The sequence below is a fragment of the Daucus carota genome, chromosome 1, assembly GCF_001625215.2.
Source record: "Daucus carota subsp. sativus chromosome 1, DH1 v3.0, whole genome shotgun sequence".
Lineage (NCBI taxonomy): Eukaryota > Viridiplantae > Streptophyta > Magnoliopsida > Apiales > Apiaceae > Daucus > Daucus carota.
The window spans coordinates 5,505,570-5,516,594 of record NC_030381.2 but is presented as its reverse complement, the minus strand read 5'-3'; positions in this window follow the sequence as shown (position 1 = coordinate 5,516,594).

The window sequence follows — 11,025 nt, the reverse complement described above, 5'->3', positions numbered from 1 at the left end:
GAGTTTAGTGTACTAACTAATAGGATATATTTTGCTCTCATTTCGCCTAGTAGACCTGAAGCCACCACCATTGTAGTTACTTGTTTGATTTTTCACGTACTAAGCTGAGAGTACTGCAGTCAGCTAATTAGTTGGTTGTTCAGAGGGACGTATCCAGGATTTGCAAATTATCGGGGCGATGGATACCCTCCATATGTTCTCATTTTTATATATTTTTTTCATTATTTGACACATATTTTAAAACGCATTCCATAACTTTTAATCTCAGAATTTTCTTTTTTATAAAATTAGATAATAAATATATATTCATAAGAAGAAAATTAAAATATTTTATCAAATTATATCTTGAGAGTATTCGAATGTGTACCGAGACCTCGCTACAAACTATATTTTATAGGATTTATATATTTGTTTTGTTTTTTTATTTTGTAAAAGAGGAGAGCAGAGCTTTCCTGTAGCTGTGAAGAGTCAAACCCTGACAAATAGATTAACACACCAACACCAAAACCATTGGGACAATCCTTAATTGCTGAAAATTGTGTAGTAGTACCTAATAAAATCTATACTTAGATATGTCCCTGACTGTTCATATAAGACATTAATAGTAAAAGAATATTTGATATACCTCTGGCGCTGCTGCTTAGGAAAATGAAGTGCTACTGTGAAGAGTCAAATCCTGACAAATACTACATTAACACACCAACACCAAAATCATGGGGACAATCCTTAATTGCTGAAAATTGTGTAGTACTAACTAATAAAATTTATGCAGTGGGGACAAGCACACCCATCGCCTCAATATAGATACGTCCATGATTGTTCATATAAGACATCAATAGTAAAATAATATTTGATATGAATAGCAATTTTGCCTGCAAATTAACCTTATACCGTCTACTATAAATGTCTAAAATGATAATAATGTGAAGCCTATATGGAGGTACTGCGACATTCAATCAAATATTGTTGGTCAGTTAGTCCTCTTACCGCCCACAGAATAGTATTTTGTCAAAGTTTAATATAGGAAACAATCACAAAGTACACATCATGCATCTTTAGCTATACTTATACATAATATTTAGAGTTGTGTTTTTCTACGTAATAGCTATATTTTTTTTTTATAATATGTATTAATGATTTTTAGCTAAAAATTACTACCCGGTTGGACTAACCAATCAAAATAGTCAAAATTATCAAAACAAAATGTTTTGCAGTTTCATCAAATTTTGCATTGTATTTTATAAATTTAATTTAGTCAATTATCTTTTAATCATACTAGTTGAGAAGCCGCGCGATGCGGCGGCCTATAATATTTGTATAATGCAATAATTTTGTGACTGTCTATAAAAAGTATATTAATTATCAAAAATTAATATTTGTAGGATAAAATAAATTTTATATTATAAAAATCTTGATGTAATACCAATACTAATATACAAAATTGCAAAATTGGACTATAATTCATGTTGAAAAAATGAAATAAATGTCTACACGTAATTAACAATTTAAAGCACGACGGATCTTAATTTTATTTGTGTTTTTTTAAAAAATAATCATGTTCTTACATTATCACCTTCCTCCAATTTGTTTGGATTGATTGTGCACAAAAACATCTAACTTAGAGCTGTGAGATAGCGGTTTATAACTACCCTTACTTGTAACAACCTTTATTTTTTAATACTATATGAACAATCTTCACTTAAAAGTTGCTTGAACAAACATGTCCGATGAACAAAACAAATATTATAAAAGAACCAACAAACATATATCATTGATAGTTAATTTATTGATATCATCCATCAATATCATGTCAAGATTATATTCTTCTCCCGTGTTTGGATTTGTCGACTCTCACATAGCAGTCTATAACTACCTTTGCTTGCAATAACCTTAATTTTTTTTTAATACTGTATAAACAGCCTTCACTTATCGTTGCAGAAAAACTGCTCCACCGAGTTAGATATCGAGCAAGAGAACTATCACCGTAGAGAGGTAGGGTTGTGGTATTGAGAGAGGGTAGGTTGTGTTTAGGTGATCCAAAACCCTACAACCTATAAGGGTATTTATAGGTGCAGTGAGACTTGTGTGCTACTCTTTCCCATAATTAAATAATCTGAAACAAAATCAGATTAAAACTTTCAAGCTGCTATATTCCATAAATAATCTGAAATAAAATCAGATTCTTAAACTTGCTTTTAATATATCCGAAACTGAAAAAGGTAGTTCTAATTTTTGATATTTTTCATCCGAAAATTCCAGAAAATTAGAAAATTAAAAAAAATAGAACGGAACGATGTGAGAGGCGCCACCTACACGCCCCTCGCTTCTCCTTTATATAGAAACAAAATCAGATTAAAACTTTCAAGCTACTATATTCCATAAATAATCTGAAACAAAATCAGATTCAGAAACTTGCTTCTAATATATTCGAAACTAAAATAATCTGAAACAAAATCAGATTCTGAAACTTGCTTCTAATATATCCGAAACTAAAAAAGGGAGTTCTAATTTTTGATATTTTTCATCCAAAAATTCAAAAAAATTAGAAAAATAGAACGGAGCGATGGGAGAGGCGCCACCAACGCCCCTCGCTTCTCCTTTATATAAGTATATTGATGATTGATGATTAGAAATACTCTAAAAAATTTCAAATATTAAGATCAAAGAATTACACTAATAATGTTGTATCCAAAACTATCTATGTTTTATAAAAAATAGTAATTAAAAGCACCTTTCCTTTTCCGTTGGCGGTGGAACAATCAACTAAACTCGTGTTTCAAGGGCCGTGATTTGTATATACTTGAGCTATAAATTGACTTTCCTTGCATATTCATCATATATACAACGCATGAATTATATCTATCTTTTATCTATCTATTATCTATTATCTATTATCTATTTATATAATAATTCCTGAATGATGCCCAGTCACAAAGTCCACCTCATTTTTTAAAAGCCACGTAAAAGCCACGTAAATGCCACGTAAATGCCACGTAAAATCCAGCTCATTGGTTATTATAAATATGTAATCTCATAATTTCAGCCTTAATTTGTGCTTCCTATTCATTGCACACTACAAACAAAATTGATTCCTATTGAATGGTTGATATTTTTTCCTTTTCTTCCTTCCATGTCATTATGACACATTTAATTCGTGTTGAATGGTTGTCATTTTTAGTATGTATCCTATTTTTTCTTTCCTTCCTTACAATCATTCCAGCTTTTATTTTTAATTGTCTTAACTAATATGTAAAGCATTGATTGTTTTTCAAAATCAAATCAATTCTTATCATCTATTTTAAAAACTCAAATTCATCGGTATCTCTCTCATCTTTTTTATTTTTCTCCTCCGGTTTCAAGTATGTTAATTGAATAATTAGTATAACTTGCACGGGAAGTTTACTAATTGTAACAGACTTTATTTTACTTATTTTGATTCTTTTAATTGATTTCATATGTGTGTGTATATCCATATATTTGCGTATCTATAATTGTAATTAATTACTTCCAATTTCTCATTGATTAAATATGAGAAGACATCCTAAGCACTCTGAAGACTTTATTATACGATGTTGCATGAAAAATTAAAAATTCAAAAATTGAATTATCTCTTAAATTGTTGATCATCTTATCTTAAAATATTTAAAATTATAATATATTTATGAAAATTTCAAACAATAATTTTCTTATCTTTATACATTTAATATATTTCACATCTACATATATATATTTTTGTATATTTACCTATTTTTGATTATAATTTTTTGCTTATCTATTTCGAATTAAATTTGTAAAGACTTCCTAAGCACTTAAAAGATTTTTGTATGATATTGCATTAAGAAATTCAATAGATTGAAAGAGTGATTACCTCTTAAACTACTAATCGTCTTTTCTTAAAATATTTAAAAATAAAGTAAAGTTAAAATATTTTCATAAGATTATATTAAAAAGAATAAGGTATTAATGCACGAATAAATATGTTATACTTTAAAAAATTATGATTTGACTATTATTTTGTTCAATTTATTTATGTGTTATTGTTTTCTTCATTATTTTATTTTATAGTTTTGATAAAGTAATTCTTATATATAAAAAATGTGAGATGTGTCATTATATATGTTTTACTCTCTTATTTTTTATTTTAAAATAAATATGAAATTAGTTCAAAATTATATACTAAAGCACTAACAGAGCGTCGCAATGGTAGGGTGTGTGAAGCAGCATTTAGTTGATATTTAAGCATGTTCAATCAGCTGCATAATCAATGCTTTTTATATATTTAATTGGTTTGAATTTTTTTTAATTTTATTTGAAAAATAATATCTTTTGAGGATCAGAAATTGTAAGCAATTTAGAAGGCACATGTGGTCAATATTTAGCTCTGGTTGATTATATGCATGATTGGTGCTTCAGAATGGGAATGGAGTGAATTTCATTCGATTCTTTCCATTACCATCTAAAAATTTGCAAAATTGGAATCATATGGTTGTCTCTCTTTAATTTTAGATTCAAATTTCCTTGATTATAGCTTTCGTTAAACAATAGTATGACAAGAATTAAAACAACGATTTTATTTATTCTAATTTGTTTGATTGATTTCATATCTATGTATATGTATATGTCTATATATCCATATATTTGGTAGAGAGTGGATATATATATTATGCTAATTTGTTTGATTGATTTCATATCTATATATGTATATATGTATATGTCTATATGTCTATATATTTGGTAGAGAGTGGATATATATATATAACCGTCATCAAGACCTCATATCCTTGATTGTTTGTATTCATCTTTATTTTTCTTTTTCTTTTTTAAGGCTGATATGGTAATTTCACATTGGAGTGGATCAACCCATCAAGCTTCCGGTTCGACCCCGCATCTTCTTATTCAAATTAACACTGTGATGAAACATTTCGGATCTTCAAGAAACCCGACCCGAGTATCGTTGGATCTGAGAGCACATTCAAATCATATCACGATCATCATATCAAGATTAGAATTTCAAAATAGCATTAATCACGCATCCTTGAATCGTGCCATTGATCACGACGTCAGTTCAGATTTAAGCTTTACTACTTATTTGCATATGATATTCTTATCAGATGAAAGTAGATAATTTTAATTTCACATTCAAAACCATTCTTTCTTCCAAGCCTCTAATCGTGACGAGTATGTTTTCTTGCTTAGTTTTCGAACTGATTTGTGTCCTCGATTGGATTTTACTACAGTACTACTGATCTTGGCTTTCTTTTCACATTAATTTTTCTACCTACGAACTTTGCTTTGCGCTTATTTACTTTATTTAATAATAGAATTCTACTTATCTTGCACAAAACGCGTTGATCCGTGTATCCATCAGGTAGTATCTGTCAAAGTTCTTTTGCGACGATGCTTCGACAAGGGATGACGTCTCGAAGTCAAAAAGAGAATAACACCATTGGTCGTGAAATAGGTTTGCACTATTTCGAGCTTAATTTACAATATTTGCTCCATTGTGTATATTTGTTTATTCTATTATTGTTGAACGGGTTCTGAAGTTTGTTGTTTGAACGCTGCAGGTATCATAATCAGTATATGATTTTGTATTTAACGTGTTTGATAATTTGCTACAGAGAAAAGCTAAGAAATCCGTCCTCACGATTTCTATTGATTTCATGTTCCAGGAATTTGAGATTATTTTTGATTTCTAATGATTATTTTTGCATAATTTCCTTTCGTATTGATAGTGATTAGGATGCACATATGTACTCTAATGCATTATTGAGCCACTTTTTGTTATTGAGTTTTCCTTGCAGCTGCTGAATGAAGATGATTCGTCTATGCAACTATCGGATGCTCATCGTGTGAAGATTTATATTCACTTTTCCTCAACATCTGCTTATTGATCTAGACTTTTTGTTTACATCTTATCGTGTGTCATTGTTGTTTGACAAGAACCACCGAGAATGAATATGACGCAATTTTTGTCCAGATACATGAATCTAACCTGCTATAACTCATATGTAAATAGGGAAAAGTAGTCAAAATATTGATTTTCAATTATTTTGGCATTTATTTCTTTTGTATAATATGAAGATGTTTCCCTATTCACTATATTCAAGTTTCAAATCTAGACTTTTTGTTATAATTTCAAATTAATGGAGTCCTTTTTCACTCCACAATTTTAGCTCTTGATAAGGAAGTTTTTATATATTAGATTTTTAAATATTCGGATACATGGATCTCGACGGTTATAGCTCATATGCAAATAGGGAAGTCAGACTTTATTTGATTTCCACTGATTTTGACATTAAGTACTAAAATACTTTTCTATTAAATTTTTGCAGTTTCCATGTTCATTATATTCAATTTTCAAATCAAGACTTTTTGTCATAATTTCGAATAAAATCTCACTCCATAATTTTAACTCTTGATAAGGAAGGTTTTATATATTTTGACTTTTTAAATTTTTTGATACATGGGTCTAGCCTGCTATAACCCATATGTAAATAAGGAAAAACAGTCAAAATTTATTTGATTTAACTGATTTTGGCTGTTATTATTACAATACTTTTTTGTATAATATATACTGGTTTCCATATTCAACACATTTAATTTCCAAATCAAGACTTTTTGTTATACTTCCTGATCAATGGAACACTTTTTAACACTACAATTTAGCTCTTGATAATGAAATTTTTATATATTAATTTTTTTTATATTTCCCGATACATGGATATAGACTGCTATAATTCATAGCAAAAAGGATTTAAAATTTAAATTTATTTAAAATATTTTCAAACGATAATTCAAAGCATTGATTCTAGCACAATCCCATAAATTATGCATTCATTCTAATTTTTGTTTTTAACTGTCTTAACTAATACGTAAGCATTGATTCAATAAGTGCTATAATTCAAAACATTTAAAATTTAAATTTATTTAAAATATTTTCAAACGATAATTTATTAAAATGGTTGAAGAAACGAAGACCACATAAGGTACTAAACCACCTGATTGTGAAATTGTTTCTTCAGGTACCTTCAGATTCGGAGCTTACGGTCTAACTTGACTTGCTCAAAATACGAATTGCAAGACTAATACAAATATGATGCATGAAGAAATGATGGGTGGTAAGTCTGATGTTTTCGTATCATGGACGAAGTATTTTCATCCGGGCTATGTTGATTTTAAATGACATTTTATTTTATTAATTTAATTTTTAATTTGGGATTATTTGATGGTTTAATTTTCTGTTCTTAATCATAAAAATTATTTCACAACGCCAAAAAAAAACAACTACAATATTAGGACACCCGTGCGCGGAGCGCGGGTAAGAAAATCTAGTATATATAATAGCCCAACACCAACATTTTATTCATAATTTAAAATTACACTTTTAACCCTCTTACTTCATTAATACCTATGATTAATAGTTTGTAATTAATACGCATGATTACAAACACCAACATTTTATTCCTCATTTAAAATTACACTTTTAACCCTCTTACTTCATTAATACATATGATTAATAGTTTGTAATTAATACGCATGATTACATTAATGCACTTGTCTGTTTTATTAATACATATCATTAATACTTTGTAATTAATATGTTTAATTAAAATCTAGCATAATTATTTATTCATGATTAGATATCTAATTAATATGTTGATTACTAATGACTATGTAATTAATTACATTATCAAAGTATTTATAATACAATATTGGATTTACAGCCTATATTTACATATTGATATATATATATATATATATATATATATATATATATATATATATATATATATAAATTTGTTTCAAAATACTTGGTAAAAATTCAAAATATCCAGTTTTTAACAACGTTTAACAAAAAAATTATTATTTAAAGTCTTGGGTGAATGCCGAATCAAAATACTCAAACTTCAACAACTTGTGACCTGAATATAAATATTTAGTAAGAAACTCCCTGAATACCTAATTTCACTGTCGGGGTATCATGATAAAGCACAACAGTCAATTTAATAGTAAGGTGATACTTCACTTGTAGAGGAATATTAGTGTGACATTTTTTTCATATTGTTTTAAGGACAACTATTTCTAATTAATGGTTAGTGCACCACTCTACAACAACACGAACCCAAACCTATCACAACAATAAACTCCTATATATCAACTGCATTTTTGGACAATGATAAGAATAGTAACATCCATATGCGCGTATGAGAACATGGTCTTAACAACATTTAACCAAAATGTGAATATTTGGTAAGAATGGTCCTAAATATTCCCAAAATATTTAACTATAAGAGGATCATCATAATGATACGTCCAACTAATTGAGTATGAGGGTGATACTCCAATGATAGAGGAGTATCAGTGTGATATCCGTATTCCACTCGGAGTGGAGCATCTTATATATTTATAAAAGGTTTATTAAATTCTTAGGTGAATGCCCGACCAAAATATCCAATTTTCAACAATATTTGACTAAAATGAATATTCAGTAAGATGGGGCCCTAAACACCCAACATGCTCGTACCTCAACAACATTTAACTAAAATACTTATATTCAGTAATGAGGATTCTAAATACCCACAAAATTTTTGACTCTAAAAGGATTAATATGATATAGGTTGAGTGCAGGGTGATACCCCTCGGGTAGAGGATTATCAGTGTAATTCCCACCGGTTGTAGAGCAACATATTTACAAAACTTAATCAAATTCGTGGGTGAATTCCCTGCCGGAATAGCCAATTTTTAACAATATTTAATCAAGATATTAATATTTAATTAGACATAACTATCCATAAGATACTCTAATATCGGAGGAGTATTAGGATGATATGCCACAACCAGTTGAATATCAAGGCGATATTTTACTGGTAGAGGAATATCATTATGAAACTTTGCTAAGGAGGGTCCTAAATATTCACAAAAATTTTACTATAAGAGGATTATCATGATGATGCGTCAAAAACAGTTACGTATTAGGGAGATACTCCATGGGTAGAGGAGTATTAATGTGATAATCCACTGGGAGCGAAACAACATATTTATAAGTGTAATTAAATTCTCAGGCGAATTTCCGACCGTTCAAAAATATTTAATCAAAACATAAATAGTCAGTTGAAAGGGACCCTAACTACCCATAAGATACTCCACTATCGAAGTTGAATCAGGAAGATATGTAACAACCAGTTGAATATCAAGTTTATACTCCACTCGTATAGGACTATGATTATACTACTTTACTTACATTGTTTTAAGGATAACTATATCTAACTCAAATCAATAATTAGTGCATGCTAAAAAATCAAGATATGTTTACACTGCATTGCAACAAGGATTCAGAATTTAACAAGAATAGTAACATCCATCCCCGCATACGAGAACATGCCCGTGCCTCGCACGGGCTACAGTGCTAGTTTTTCTTAATGGCTAAAACGCATAAATAGTACGGCAGAGGCATGATCATGAATAAATCATTTGTGCATTATATTTATGAGTTTTAATTATTTAACTAATTGAAATTTAGGACAAGGCACACTTTTAATAGGATAAATGTGTAGTATTAACTTTTGTAAATTGAAAAGTCGCATGAAGATATTAGAGCAAACTTTAGATATTACACCAAAAGAATACAAAAAGAAGATGAGTTTAGCCTAATAATCAAACGATGAAATAACAAAAGAGATCACAAAAGCGGTTACAACTAACTAATCTCTATTTAGCAAAAAAAAAAAAAAACACTAATCTCTAACCAGATGCTTCTATAAGATTCTAAGCCGCATCAGCATCGCCAGGCACATAACCGATTAGTTATAAATATAATAATATTTTATATACATCTTTAGACATCAACCTTTGTTTACAGGATTGCCCACCAAATGAATGTTACCAAATTTTAAACTCTACTAAATTTTTATTTGATCAACTTTGAAATGTGTATTAAATTTACGGTCTGTATGACTTTAAAGTCGTAATATAAAGTTGTTTCTGACTTAAACTGAAAAATGTTTATTTTGTGTAATAAATCGGAAACTGATTTTTAAGTACGAAATAAGTCAAAAATTGACTTAAAATCAAAAATAAGTCGGAAATTGACTTAAAGTCAAAAATTATTTCAAAATACTTTTTTCAGTAGCTTAATTTTCGATTTTTATAAAAGTTACTCATAAGTCATTATTTATCCGTAAATAAATTTTATTTGTAACATTACATTTTTCAAGGCACATTAGCATGGCGTACTCCTCCTGTTCGAACCGTGTATACTGGCTGAGTCTTGAATTTCGTTGGATAGACAGATACGAAATCTAATTAAATTAGCAGTTTAGTTGTGTAAAGACCGGAAGAGCCTTTATATACTTAAAATAGACTTTAAAATATACTTATATATACTTAATAATAAGAGTACTTACAATACTTTATTTCTGTCCTAGTTGTTCCTGATTCGACATTAGAAGTATATTGATTTTTCCCCAATAACCGAATACTTTTGTCTGTAAATACTGCATATTTGATTCCATCCATAAATATATTTTCTTCCCTATGAGTTATAGTTTCAATAAGAATGCTATAGTTCTTACTGTTTGAATCCACAAACGAAAGAAGGGTGGGAAAGTGAGAAAGAAACAGATGTAGAAATAGAAACAGCTTCTTAAACGAAGGGGACTAAACAGGAACAAAGTTTGCATTGAACTCTGGATTCTCTTCATCTTCCTCATTTTCCCGCGTGTAGATATAGAATTCAACCAAATTCATTGATCATTACATATAATTAAATTAAGGTATTTTATGAAAGTATGATTTCTTCTATTCTCTATTGTTTGAGAATGCTATGAGGAGTTTGCTTCATCTCTGATACTTATCGTCGAGCTACTCCCTGCCTATGTAGTGAGAACTGCTCGCGATACCCTAATCGAATTTTCGAACTCAAAATAGAAGAGAGAAAAGACAAGGAAAGATTCTTCCCCAGCCTAAGGACGAATAACCCATCTATACTATACTATAAAAAGCCAACATAGGTATAATTTGTAG